Source organism: Garra rufa, chromosome 2, assembly GCF_049309525.1.
Source record: "Garra rufa chromosome 2, GarRuf1.0, whole genome shotgun sequence".
Taxonomy (NCBI): Eukaryota; Metazoa; Chordata; class Actinopteri; order Cypriniformes; family Cyprinidae; genus Garra; species Garra rufa.
In genome coordinates, this window is record NC_133362.1 from 55,217,955 (window position 1) to 55,233,232 (window position 15,278).

A 15,278-nucleotide genomic window follows, 5' to 3' on the forward strand; every position below is an offset into this window, starting at 1 on the left:
CCAGCCTTATCATGGACCTGGATGGGCACCAAACCTCTAGAAGTAAACAAAAACATGCACAGACAAATCCAAATTACACCCTGCGGCTCGTGATGATACATTGATGTCCTAAGACACGAAACGATCGGTTTTTGTGAGAAACTGAACAGTATTTATATCATTTTTTACCTTTGATACACAGCCACGTCCATCTGTCATGAGCACGAGTTCGGCATCAGTCACGTCACATGTGTAGCGCTCTGGCGTAGAATACGCAAACGCCGGAAGCGATCTGTCGCATGAATACGACACTCATTGTTTACACAGAGCACAGAGATTGTGGGTATAGCGGCTATTCAAAATGGTAATTACTTGCACGTATCCTGATTGTTTAAACCGATTTAAAGCTAAAAGATTACGTTTGCTTGCACAAACTCATCCGGGACTTTTCACTGATTTCCCCTTACGGCGTTTGCGTATTCTACGACAGAGCGCTACACATGTGACGTGACTGATGCCGAACTCGTGCTCATGACAGATGGACGTGGCTGTGTATCAAAGGTAAAAAATGATATAAATACTGTTCAGTTTCTCACAAAAACGATCGTTTCGTGTCTTAGGACATCAATGTATCATCACGAGCCGCAGGGTGTAATTTGGATTTGTCTGTACATGTTTTTGTTTACTTTTAAAGGTTTGGTGCCCATCCATGTCCATGATAAGACTGGCAGACTGCACCGGTTTTCATTAAAAATCTTCGTTTGTGATTTTCTGAGGAAACAAAGTCACCTACATCTTGGATGCATTGGGGGTAAGCAGATAAACATCAAATTTTCATTTTTGGGTGAACTATCCCTTTAAGGCTTCTGGGGTCGTTTTTGAGTTTTTTTTACTTCCGCATCTTAAAAACTGGCAAAACCGGCAGTGATGTCACGAGAGGGAGAGCAGTCGATGTAAACCATAGGAAAACAATGGATCGCAATGACCATTCGGACGCAGAGAACATTTAAAATGTTTATTTACACTCCTATGACGAACCACAGACACAAATATAAGCCTGCTATGTGGCCAAGAGAGCAGGGACATGCCAGGATTAAACAGAACTGCGGCCAGAGGAGACAAATTAAGTTGTGTCAGGAGAACAGGGCAGGTGTCTTGGTGAGAGATCAGTGTTAGCTGACGATATCTAATCAGGAAAAATCACAGCTTTGGTCATCTAGAAGTATTGATTCTACTTACCAGTAACACAAATGAATAATCATTGATCAAGTGTGTCACACTCGTTTATATCTGACGCAAACTATACATGAAATAGCAGGTTCTTATTACCGGGCGAGAGCAATAACCCACTGCCAAAGCGGTCATGCTGGAGCATGTAGCAGGCAGCAGAGCGTTCTCCAGACTCTGTCACGTCTGTCACATGTGCTCAGTGTGAACCAGAGGGCACCAATGGTGAATTTGCCAATCTTGTTCTCTGTCAAATGCCAAACATCCTGCACTGTGTTGGGCTGTAAGCACCTGTGGACATTTGGCCCTCATACCACCCTCATGGAGTCTGTTTCTGACCGTTTGAGCAGACACGTGCACATTTGTGACCTGCTGGAGGTCATTTTGCAGGGCTCTGGCAGTGCTCTTCCTGTTCTTCCTTGCACAAAGGCAGAGGTAGCGGTCCTGCTGCTGGGTTCTTGCCCTCCTACGGCATCCTCCACGTCTCCTATTGTACTGGCCTGTCTCCTGGTTGCGCCTCCATGCTCTGGACACTACGCTGACAGACACAGCAAACCTTCTTGCCACAGCTCGTATTGATGTGCCATCCTGGATGAGCTGCACTACCGAAGCCACTTGACTCCGTCTCATGCTACTACTAGAGTGAAAGCACTGCCAGCATTCAAAAGTGACTAAAACATCAGCCAGGAAGCATAGGAACAAAGTTTAGCAGCTGTCTTTTGATTTTAAGTTAAATCAACTTAAGTCATTTAAATTCACAAGTTATATTTTTATTGTAATAAGTTAAAATGACTTGTTGTTTTAAGCTGATTCAAATCAAAAACGTAAGGCAGCTGCTGAACTTTGGTTTTTAAGTTGAATCTGGTGAAAACTTTTTACAGTGTAGTGAGAGTGTGATATCTGGTGGTGACCGGACAGAAAGGTTACAGATCAGTTTTGACCCATTATTAATAACTGAGTATAAAAAACTCACAATAATTAAGCACTAAATTAGCATTTATGAATGATTTAATGTTACACTGAAAGCTAGAGTAATGGCTCCTGAAAATTCAGCTTTACCATCAAAGGAATAAATTCAACTTTAAAATACATTAAAACAGACAACAGCTGTTGTTATTAAATAAATTAAATACAATTTATATTGTATTCAATTCTAATAATAATTCAAAATATTACTGTTTTACTGTATTTTTGATTAAATAAATGCAGCCTTGGTGAACATAAATGTCTTTCCTCTTCGAGTCAGGATTGGTCAGCAGCTGAACCCACAGGAATATTTACTAATTATGTATTTTTGAGTCTTCAAAGATTACCCAAAGATAAATAAATAAATCAAATTTCCTCACAATAAAAATGATAAATCAGCAACATTATATGACAGGTGATAATTTTTATTTATTTTATTCAACACATCATGTAACATTTCAAACAGTACATCAATTACTGTTATGACAAATATAATGACTTAGAAATATGGCATACATAAAAATAAAATAATAACATAGTGTGCCATTCTTATAAGATCAAATTTCCTGCTGTATTGCGGTGACGGATAAAAGAAAAAAAAAATAATACGCATAAAACTAAAATCTAAAAATGTCAGTAAAAGTACATCGCAAAAAACTAGAAAAGAAAGTTTTCAGAATAGCAAACAATGGTCACAGATCAAAAAATAACAAGTGTACATCAAAAATGTAATAAATGTAATGTTTCTTGCTCTCAGACAATTTTTGCTCATATTTCGATTTATTCGTATGCTTATGGTGTTTTCACTAGGCTTTTGTTTCCACGTTTTGCACTTGCTTTTCCAAATGTGGCGGTTAGAGTTTGATGTAAATCAGGGCAGGTTTAAGCGTCATCACTGGTCCACCAGTTCTAGATTGACAGCTCCTCCTCGAGCCAATCAGTCGAAGAGGGGCGTCAACGTCACTCCACGCGCCTCATCAGCTGCCGATGCTCGCTGTTCACTTGCAGGTGAAAATGGCCATCCGTCAGCTGGGGACATCTTTCCATGCAGCACACTGTGTCTGTCTGTCTGTCACTGATGTACTCCTGACTGGCCATCCATTAACATTAAACCAAACTATCCTAGCCATAACCCCTCGCCATTATCTTCACCATCTTTAGTCTACGTTCACATCGTGAAAGGGAGCAGCCGGTCGGCCATATTGGCGGCACTGAACGTAAACAATACCACTGAACCAAATGAAACTCGCATATTTCCCTAATTATTGCTGCTGAAAATGGTCAATTATTGTCATGTTTTAGGCTGTGCTAATCGGTCGGACCGGGAAAAACATTTGGAGTACTATAGACTGACAAAATTAAAAAAACTGTCTGAGTAACAAAAGGTGTTTGTGGTTGAAACTGAACTAGAATTTCTTGGAGAAGAATCTTGATAACATTCACGTTTGTTCGTATCATTTCCAGTCCAGGAGTTGAAATATTAGTCTAATATCTTAATTAAAGTGGTTTGAACTAGAACATGCTCTCATGTTTGGTTCAGAAACGCATTATTTTTTACATAATTTACATTATTACAATACCTTTCTCCCAAACCTGGCACAAATGCCTGGATTAGTTCTGTTTTTGATGAAGGCCCGACACAGTACTGCTACGTCTCACATCACAAACTAACTCAAATTCAAAAAGTGAAGAAGCATAATTAACCCTTTCATACTACGTATCTTAACTTTAGTTCGTCAAAATATTGTGCCCTTTCCTGCTCACTAAGTCCATCTCTCTGTGATTAAGCTGCTTCCACATGATTTTGTGTGGTTTAGACAGCATAAATGAGCAGAATAACCTATTTAGTAGTATATTAACTGTGCAATCCATGCTGTTGTTTACATCCGAGTATCACCAATATGGCCGCACATCCGGTTAACTGACCAAATCCTGACATAAACTCAAACCCACTATTGAATAATTCACTTTATTCCTCACTAAATGAATCGGCCATTTAAATTAATAATTTAATTAAATGTCTTACTCTAAAAATAGTAACTTGCTGCCACCTACTGGCTGTTTTACTTTCTGATATACTCATTTCTCATATACTCACTATATTCAAACTTTATATATTTAAAACATCTATATGATAGTTTTAAGCAATTACATATGTAGCTATGTAAACAAATAAATCATTGTGTTTATCAAATGCACGTGCCTCTGTAACTGCTTCTCTGTAAAACTATAGACCAATTTAGAGTAGACCTCACAGTTAAGTCACTTGCAGCTGCGCACACATAGTGGTTGTAGAAAAACACAGGAAAAAATATGTGTTTCTGTGCCTTTTGATGTCAAAATCTGAAAGCAAATCATTTTTATACAACGCTGTCATCAAAGACGCCATTTGAAGCTAAACGCAGATGTTTAAACGGACAAACTATGGATGAAAACTGCTTACTTTACTTTTAAATCATGAATTTGATTTAAACAATAGGTCTATATAATATTCACATGTTGTTAACAGGGGGCATATTGTATTAGCCCTACAGTTACAGCATGAAATATTATTTAAACCTATTACTATTAACATTTTTACATAACATTTATTTATTTTAATCTTATAATTCAGCCTTTTTTTCTGCAAATGCAAGTTTATATCTCCTAACTCGGACTTTATAACTCGATTTAACTAAAAAAAATAGTGAGTTTTCTGCCACCAGATGGGCTCTACCCATAAAAAAAACATCATCTCTGTTTTGGATCTGTAAGACTATCCCACTATCTAAGGTCAATTTAGTTGAATATCAGTGCTTATCGATGGGTGACAAACTCTTGTAATGAGCTGAGGACATTTCAAAAATGACATCTAATCAATATAATCTATAATTGTTTTCAAATCGAACTATTTTGTACCGTATCCGTGTAATTCTCGAGCCATAAAGGCTATCTCTATAATTGGTCTATAGTTTTCAGTGATCAGTTAGCCGAGTCATTGCATAAGCATTACATTCATTCATAATTAATAATTTACTCATTTAAGGCTAATGGGTTGCCAGGTTGGCATACAGCAGTGACAGGCAGGAAAGGAATAATTGACGACGGGGCATTGACACGAAGCAGAGTTGCTGTTACACCTCGGGTGTGCATTATTTTCATTGAATTCAACGGACTGAAGTCAATCAACCGACGACAAACTGGCCCATGCACACAGATATCCATGCCTTCCTGTGTCTGTGTATTTAACTGCAACACGCACATCACGCAGCCTTTAACCCAGAAGTGTCAGCATGCAGTTGAGGTGGGCTATGAAAAAATGACGAAACCAGTGGTCGAACGCTATGAACATAATAGTCGCTCTGATGCACCCGTATGCCGCACTTTTAGCCGCACTGTGCCCTGCATTGATTAAAAATGTTTAGAATCTTTATGTGAAGATGCTTAAATAAATATGTTCATAAAGCATTAATGTATACATTTACTTATAAAGCTTGTTGCAGTGTATGAGTATAGTTGTTTAGTTAACTGTGTTGTACATGCAACTGGCTTTCAAAAATAGTAATGCGCCCCAGTAGAGCTTTGGGTCTAGCGCTGCCCCTGGTCTGTGCGTCTATCAAAAGAGATCGACAGCAGTGTCTCTACTAATAGTGAAACTTTAAGTTCATTTTCTTCAAGACCACTTTGTGTGTGATAGCTGTCATGTAGTCTTTAAGTTGTTATGCGTATGAAAACGTGTGTAAACTGTATGTGTGTGCGTCTGTGAGGGAGAGAGTATGGGAGAAATAACTTATGTGATTTCCGTACATAATAAAACGTAATTTTTTGGCAAAAATCGACTATCGTTTTATCCTATTGTTTACTGTGTTTGGATTTTTGGTGATTTTGCTGTTTTGCTATTATTTTTAGGCTGTAAGGGCCTTTGAAATAACTGAAATCGTGTGGCGAAGTGATATAGACATGTAATGCGGTTAAGTGTTGCCTGGAACTACGTTCGCCGTGTGTTTCTCTGAAAATAATGCACACCTCCAGAACGTCCGTCTGCCCCGCAGTATAAACACATAAACGCCTTATTCAACCAGCCGCCATTTTGAATCGAAACGAGGCTGTGAGGGACAGCAGTCCAGCAGCGTCCACTGTGGCGTATTGTTGTGTACCGAGATGCCAATCGAATAACCTTAAAATAATACATCATTTCACAATTTATAAATGGCCATAGAATGCAGTTTCTTGAATCTGCCGTTTTGAATCCACAACATTTCACGTTCTCTCTATTGTGTTGGGGGCGTAACTATTAATGATCCTGAGACTATAATGTCATAGTCTGTGTTGGAATTTACCTATTTTTCAGTGTTTTTTTGCAAACACCTGATTTATATAAGAAGGAGGAAATGGTGGTGTTTGAGACTCATGAGCTGTGTCTCATTTGGAAGGCTGCGCCCTCCGGAGGTCGAATCCTCCGGAGGTTGCATCCTCTGTAGGATGTGTATACGAAGTGTCCTTAACTTAGAACAAAAACGAGACGGCCTTCGTAGGACGGGAGGAAAGAAAAAAAGGACAGTTGGAAAATGAAACAGGATTTATCACGTTACTATGCAAACAAATTTAGAGCATCGTTGCACTCTCACACTACTTAAATGATGGAAAATTATTTTTACATTTGTAAAGTAATTAAAAAAAAAAAAATGCTTTTACTTGTTTTATTTTATTCAATGTTTCAAGAGCTGCAGCATATCTGTTAGAGAACAAAAATAGGAGGATATTAAGAACAACCTTATCCGTTTTTACCGATTTAAATGATAAACACCACATCTTAGCTTGTGTGTACATCTGCCGGTGCCGGCATTTTTCAAATTAACGACAGTTGTTTACGGCGACGCAAAGAATTGTGGGTTATCTGTAGTAGCAAAGGATACATCTCATGCATCCTTCGAATTTCTGTGAAAGAAGGTCGCATTCGAAGGTCGCATTTGAAGTGTCCTACTTGCTTTTCTGAAATGAGACAGCCTAGATGACGTATGCAGCCTTCGAATGCGACCTCCGGAGGGCGCATCCTTCTAAATGAGACACAGCTATGGTGTGTCATGTCCATGTACTGAACTGTTATTATTCAACTATGCCAAGGTAAACACAGTTTTCCATTCTATGGCACCTTTAACAGGACAACAAGCTCCAGAAAACATGGATTGTTCGACGGGACATATGACCTAACTTTCAGGTAACAATATGGCATTTATTTAGGAAAATGACTGTGGCTCGTTGTCCTTTAAACGCTTCTGATATCTGAATATCATTTTGTGATTTGTTATTTTAAAAGGGGTTTACCTGAAACACTACACGGCAAACCAATAAATAAATGTTATCTTTTGATCTCTTTGCTTAAAAATTAGGGCCGGGACTTTAACGCGTTAATTTAGATTAATTAATTACACAAAAATAACGCGTTAATTTTTTTTAACGCATTTTAATCGCACTTAATTTTGCGCCGCGGAACGTTTCTCACTGGATGAGTTTCAGCGGCGGACCGATTATACTGGAGCACCAACTAGCGTTCAGACAAAGGAATGCGCATATCACCGCAGCACATCGAGCCTCATGTATCACCTCAATGCTTTTACAGAAGGTCTACCTACCTATAGGGTACCTGAATTTCTGAAATGTAGGCTAGTATATTTCTAAATATCCCAGTGTTTCCCCTACCATTATCTTAGGGGGGCGCGTTTACAATGTCTCCTCCAAGAAAACACGGACTGGATCGCGGACTCCATTCATCAAAAACGAATTTACTATAGCGCGGAATGCCACGTAAATTCGTCGATTTTTGATCAAAAGTTGGTCTGTCACTTAATTCAAATCGCGATATGGACTAGTGTCTGTGAAAACTGAAATGCAAAAAGACCGTTTTAATATGAATCCTGCATGTACCCTTTGCCTCTGTATGTTAGAATGGCAGAGACGCATTTTTTTACACTGCACGCGTGATGCTCCCGTTAATTTTTTGGCATTTGCATCTCACATGAACAGATAGACTCAATCTCCAAAGCTACTGTCAGTGTCACTTTTACCGTTTCATTTGAGAAAACTAGCATCATATCATACTTTACACACCGAAACTTCACGGCAACCTGTCAAAATACGGTACGGTTTTACATGAAACAGAACAATATTCCTATTTAAATAATTGACAAAAAACAATATATATGATAAAAAAATAAATATAACAACAAGATTAACCACTTAATTCTAGAAAAAAATACTATGATTATTATTATTTATTGATTTTAACAGCAAACCTCTGTTTGTTTGCCAAAAATTAAAAAGGTTTATTTTTCATTTGATTAAAAATAAAATAAATGTTTATGCTTTCATTTGATTATGAGAAAAATTAAAACACAAGAATTTATTAAAAAAATAAAATAAAATAGCAAAAGATTGTAAAGCCCTATTGTTCAAAATGTTAAAATAGAGTTTGGATTTATTTTTTCACTGAAATAAATGTTTTCGTTATGGGAAACACTGTATCCTATTGCTACAGTTAATGGCAATATTGCACTGGTCTGTTGGACTTGGTTGAACAAAAATAAACAATATTTTGTTGCTTCAGTTTATGTATTCAGTCATTATTCAATGGTGTACTAAAAATCCATATGAAAAAACTTACTTCTCACTGTTCTCAGGTCAAATATTTATATGCGATTAAAATGCGATTAATTTCGATTAATTAATTACAAAGCCTCTGATTAATTAGATTAATTTTTTTAATCGAGTCCCGGCCCTAATAAAAATAAAAAACTATCTATCTACTATCTAATATAAAAACTTTCTACCCACAGTTTTTTGTATGACTTAACACGTCTGAAAAAGGCTTACGTCCTTTCTTTGTCCTGTGGAAATTTGTGAAATGATATATTCTCTTTATTTTTATGACTAAACCATCTACATCTCGGTACGCAACAATACTCCACAGTGGACGCTGCTGGACTGCTGTCCCTCACAGCCTCGTTTTCGATTCAAAATGGCGGCGGGCTGAATTAGGCGTATAACAGTGTCCTGTGTGGAAAGATGTTTCCCCAGCTGACGGTTATCCATTCACCTGCGCAAGTGAACAGCAAGGTGAGCGTCGGCAGCTTAATGAGGTGCGCTGGAGTGACGTTTGACGCCCCTCTTCGACTGACTGGCTAGAAGAGGAGCTGTCAATCCAGAACTAATGAACCAATGATGACGCTTGAGCCCACCCTGATTTACATGAACCTCCAACCGCAACATTTGGAAAAGCAAACGGAGAACAAGGAAACAAAAGCAAAGTCAAAAACAGAAAGCACAAAAACAAATATAACCAAGGAGAATGTTTTTGTATGATTTTGTGTCTAAAGTTTTGATTTACGCATATTATTTTTCGATCTGTGACCATTGTTTGCTATTCTGAAAACCATGCTTTCATTTAAAAAATTTTTGCCTTACATTTTACTAATTTTTAAATATCAGTTTCACGCTTATTATTTTTTTATCCATGACTTGCAATACTTTTGGCAGAAATTTGACCCCATACATACTGACAGTTCTTGGACCACGATGACAGTTGACAAGGCGTTTTGGGACTGTCCAGGTGCTAGCAAGGCTTTCCAGCTCCAAAAGACACTAAGGCATGGATGGCTGGCTATTCACATCAGCTGAAGGAAGATCTGTGGCTTAAACCATGAATGGAGAAGGATTTCATCCAATCCAATCTGCCAGCTTGGGTCTTGCTGCAGGAGATGTCGAATCAGATCAGCAGCAATCTGTGCAAAATGATGAGGGACAGAGTCAGGTTACAAACTTTAACTTCACACCTGAGGATATCTTTGAAATAAACTGAAAGATTTGACTGTTCTAAACACTCCACCTTTGTCTTCAAGTATGAATTTGTAAAGTTTATTGGTTTGGCTTCTGGTCTTTTTTTTGCTACTTGATATTGCAAATTGGTGTGTCTTAACGTATTATTTTAATGTATTATCTTAATTATGAACACACTAGGTTTAAGTGCAAACAGTGCACATTGTAATTCTTCTCATTATTTCCCTGTAGTGGATAATAAACCAGAAGTGTCCCCCCTAGGATAAATTTTTTTATAAATTTTAATTATTTTCCCACTTTACAATTGGTCTTTTTTTGTAGTAAAGAATGCCATCTTACCGTCTGACAAGTCAGGCTCAAACCATTTATCCAGACCTATTTCCAGCAGGTCCTTCTTTTTGGGAAAGTGTCCGCACAACATTACGAACAGGACCACTCCCAGCGACCATACAGTAGCAGGTTTCCCATGAGAGACCAAGAGGTGTAGGATGAGCAGACTAGAGAAAAGATCATTTTTAGGATTGTTAGATGAAAGCGTTATACAGTTTACATCCCCATTTCAGAATCTGTCAAATGTTATTTTATCAAAACAAGGCGGACCATACATAATGTGTGTTATTCTTAATTTAGCACAGACCTCAATAAGATATTTTACATAAAAGATGTTTGCATATAGTTCCTGAGAAAATAGTTGAATTTATAAAAAATGACGCCGTTCAAAAGTTTACATGCCTTTGATTCTCATCCTTTGTTTGTCCTTGTTGTTTAAATACACAAACATGCTGGAAAGGCAAAGAATTTGTGGGACCTGAAGGATTTTTCTGAAGAACAGCACACAGTTGAACAGGACAAAAAAGACTCAAAACCATCACTAAACAACAAAAGCTGTGGATCATTCCAGTAGCAACATGGTATTCAGAATCAAGTGAATGTAAACTTTCAAACAAGGTCATTTTTGTAAATTCAACTGTCTTGTGGACTATATGTAAACCTTTGTTATGTGAAATCTCTTATTCACGTTCAGTGCTTAATAGATACGATTCCTCTTATTTTGGTAAAATCATTAACATTTTGCCGATTCTGAGAGGGAGATTTGAACTTTTGACATCAACTGTAGTAAATATAGATTCAGTTCAGTCTTCAACATACTGTTATGAAAAAGGTAGCCTACTTACAGTGTTGATTCACTCCATGTTATTTGTCTTCTTGACAAATTTTATTGCCACCTGTTCAAAAACAACAAAGTGGTTCAAATTTCCATTTCAACATGTGGACGTGTGATGCAACAGGACTTGAAATGCACAGGACGATACCTCAAGGCCGTCCTCCAAGCGCTTCCCTCGCCAAGCATTCGGCTGACTTTATATCGAGTCAATATGTTCTGCTGATTGGAACGAGGATCCTGAAGACCATCGTCTGCTACAGCACAGTTAATGTCCCGCAAAACACTTTGGTCTAAAAAATTGAAAGAATTGGGCTGGTGGTAATAACTGCCTGCTTGGTTTCATCTGCGTTTAAAATTTTGAATAAAAATCAGTTTTCAGCCTCAATCCTCAATGTGGATTTCAGCTTTTGGTAATTCATTCCACATCATTCTAATTTCTAATAAAGTCTTTATTAATGGTACCCCATATTTACTGTGTGCTGTAGAGATCTTGATGCTCAGAGTTGAAGAGTTGATTGATTCACCATCAGCGCTTCTCTCGTCTTCTGGTGCCATAGTTTGGTCCTGCACTTGCTGAGCCTGACCTGCGCTGCCTTTCGTCTCAAAACTACTCTTCCTGCTCTTTTTCTCCTGACTATCATTTCCCTCACTAACGCTGGTGGACTGCACAAAAAACAGAAATAATCCACATACATAATACTTAGACAAGATTTGGCTTTTTCAGATTTCTTTTAATGTCACATGTATACAAGCAAAAGAGCACAAAAATATGTAAACATCTTAAAAATGTGAATATATCTTCATATCTAGAGTTGAGATCAAGTTTACATACACCTTAGAGAATCTGCAAAATGCTCATTATTTTAGCAATATAAGATGGATCGTACAAAATGCATATTTAGTACTGAGCTGAATAAGATATTTCATATTAAATATGTTTACATATAGTGCACAAGAGAAAATAATAGTTTAAACGCTCACTGATGCTCCAGAGAGAAACACTGCTTTAAGAGTTGGGGTGAAAACTTTTGACAGAATGACAATGTGTACATTTTTATTTTTATTTTGCCTATATACAGTATATATTAATTTAGTACTACCTTTCAAAAGCAGAAAAAAACAGAAGATAGGTGTTTCCTATAAGACAAAATAAGTTAAATTAACTCTGATCTTCAAATTCAAAAGTTTTAATGCATTGTTTTTCCTTCTGGAGCATCACTGAGAGTTTGAACCTTGTACGTTAATAGTTGCATATGACTGAAAAGATGGATCTCAAAATCATACAGTCATTGTTGGAAAGGGTTCAATTACACAAAAATGCTGAAAAACCACAGAATTTGTGGAACAGAGGGTAACTTAGTTTAACTGTTCAGGACAAACAATTAGGGCTGGGTATCGTTCCAAAATGTTCGATACCGATACCGATACCGATACCCTGAATTCGATACCGGTTCCGAACGATACTTTTTTCGATACTTTTATTTTAAGAAATGTATTTTAACAAGATTACTTTTTCAGGATGTTTGTGACACTTTCACATCAGGCTTATCTCTAAGACCAATAAACAAAGGAACAAAAGCACAAAATGAACAAAGTGTAGTTAAGACAATATAACAGTGAATGTTTTTTTTATAAAGTTCAAACAGTTTTAACTCAATCAGATTTAAGTATTTGTGAGGCTCACTGCTGCTTAAAGGTTTAGTTCACCCCAAAATTTAAATTCTGTCATTAATTATCTACAAATGAAGATATTTTGGATTTAATCCAAGAGCTTTCTGATCCTCCCATAGATAAATCTTTGAATAAAGTTATTTTTGTTTACTTTGCACACAGAAGTATTCTCGCAGCTTCATATAATTATGATTGAACCACTTATATCACATTGACTTATTTTGACTATGTTTTTGGTTCCTTTCTGGGCATTGAAAATGCATATCCAGTAAATATAGGAGGATCAGAAAGCTCTTTGATTAAATCCAAATGATCTTCATTTGTGTTTTGAAGATAAACAAAGGTCTTATGGGTTTGGAACAACATTAGGGTGAGTTATTAATGACAGAATTTTCTTTTTTTTGTGAACTAACCTTTTAAGATCACCTGAAATCACTCAACAGTTCTTCAGAAAAATTAGCATGTAGCACTGATATTGATTCTTCATGGTCGATTTTGATTGCCGATGTTTTACAAGCAAATAGGCTGATTCTGAAAGCCTTTTTAATATATTTAGTTTACACCTTAAGCAAGGGACAAGAATGAATGATAATATGAGTACATGAACAAGATGTTTATTTTCTCTATTATAGGTAGGTACAGCCATTTAAATTAGAGGCAAAACCACTGCATTTAGATTAAAATCTAAATAAATGACAAAATATATTATAAATAACAAAAAATAAACGACACAGTTCTTTCTTAGTCGTGTAGACAATAAATACAGCTATAATCAAAATAGGCTATACTCTTTCAAAATTCAAAGTGCAAACAGAGACCGAATCTTCAAGCATGATACAGAGCTATTAATAGACAACTACACAATTTATTAGCCCACATACTAATAACAGCTTCAATATTTTATGTAGCCTAATTTGCGCGCATTGGGGAGTCGTTCTCTAAACGTGGGGTATTAAAATTGCTTTAAATGCGTGTGCGCGTGTTACTTTTGGTTTCGTTTCAACGATCCCGCGAAACTCGGCGGGGATGAGCGTGCATTCTACAATACAAGAGATTACTTTAACAAAACCTTTTGAAAGTGGGAGGACACACACGGGATTTTGAAAAGCGTGTCCCCAGTGAAAATTACGCCCCTGTGTGAGTGCAGCTCTGCCGCTGAGTTATCGTTTGATGTGAATGTATGTATGTCACGTTGTACCTATACTGAGACTATATTGAGACTGAGGCGCCAGAATTGTATCCGACAGAATGTGTCATGTGTTTTCTCATATTTGACGTGTTGCCAGTCTTGGACGCGATAACCTTTTTACAAATATTGCATCGCACGCTGTTGCCGTCAATATTGGCATAATGTAGCAATACTTTTGATCGCTTATACATCTTTTGCGTTAAATTTATGCTATGCTTTAAAGTATAGTGTACATTACAGCCTCACATTTGACAAGCTCAGGGCGAGTGGGCGTAACCGCCGTAAACTATTGATTTTCAAGGCAGCCTCGCCACAGCTAATCACCAGCATTTGATCCGGGCACGTTAAAGATACCGCACGTTTTCTAGCTCACTGACGTTGACAAGATTATGTCCTTGGGTATCGAAATTTGGTACCGAACGAAAATTATTTTTTCGATACTCGATAGTATCGAGACAATTCGGTCGGTGCTTAAAAAGTATCGAACTCGATACCCAGCCCTACAAACAATGGACTCATGAACAACTATCACTAAACAAAAAACACAGCTGTGGATCTTTCAGGTCACACAAAGCATTAAAACAATGAGTAATTATGTATTAGTGAAATAACCAGATAAATACAGTAAGGAAAATAATAACAATACCTTGGTCTCCAAGCGTCTCCTTTCACAGCCAACGCTGTATCTTCCTCTCAGAGCACTTTATACTGGCTTCATTCCTCAAAATGTAGTCTTTAAAAAAGATAATTGTAGTTGACATAAAATATCAAGAGCTGACAGTAGTTTATGCAGCTGTCTTTGGTTATGGCAGTAAACGCACCTTCAGCCATCATGTCGACTTGAACTAAAGCTGGACTGGACTTTGGACTAAAAGTAGCCTTGTCCTTCTCCAAACTCTTCCTCCTCATCCTCCTCTCAGCATTAACGGGCTGACGGTTATTCATCGCCGCGTCGTGCTGAATTTTGGGAGGGTATTAATCGATGTTCACTTGAATAAGTCGCTGTAAATGTGTAAAAGTGCTGAATGATCAATCAAACACTATGCAGTCTGTGAGCGCGAACTCAAGTAATGCAAAGTTAGCTCTGCTCGCGACTGGAGAATGTTGTGATTCAGTTATAACGTCATCGCCATAGCAACGACTAGTTGCGTACTTTAAAAAAATATATGATAATAAATGTTTATGCATTTGTTATAGAATTATTAAATAATAATTCAGCAAACAGCTAATTATATATAATATAATTATCAAATCACTATTATTCAATAC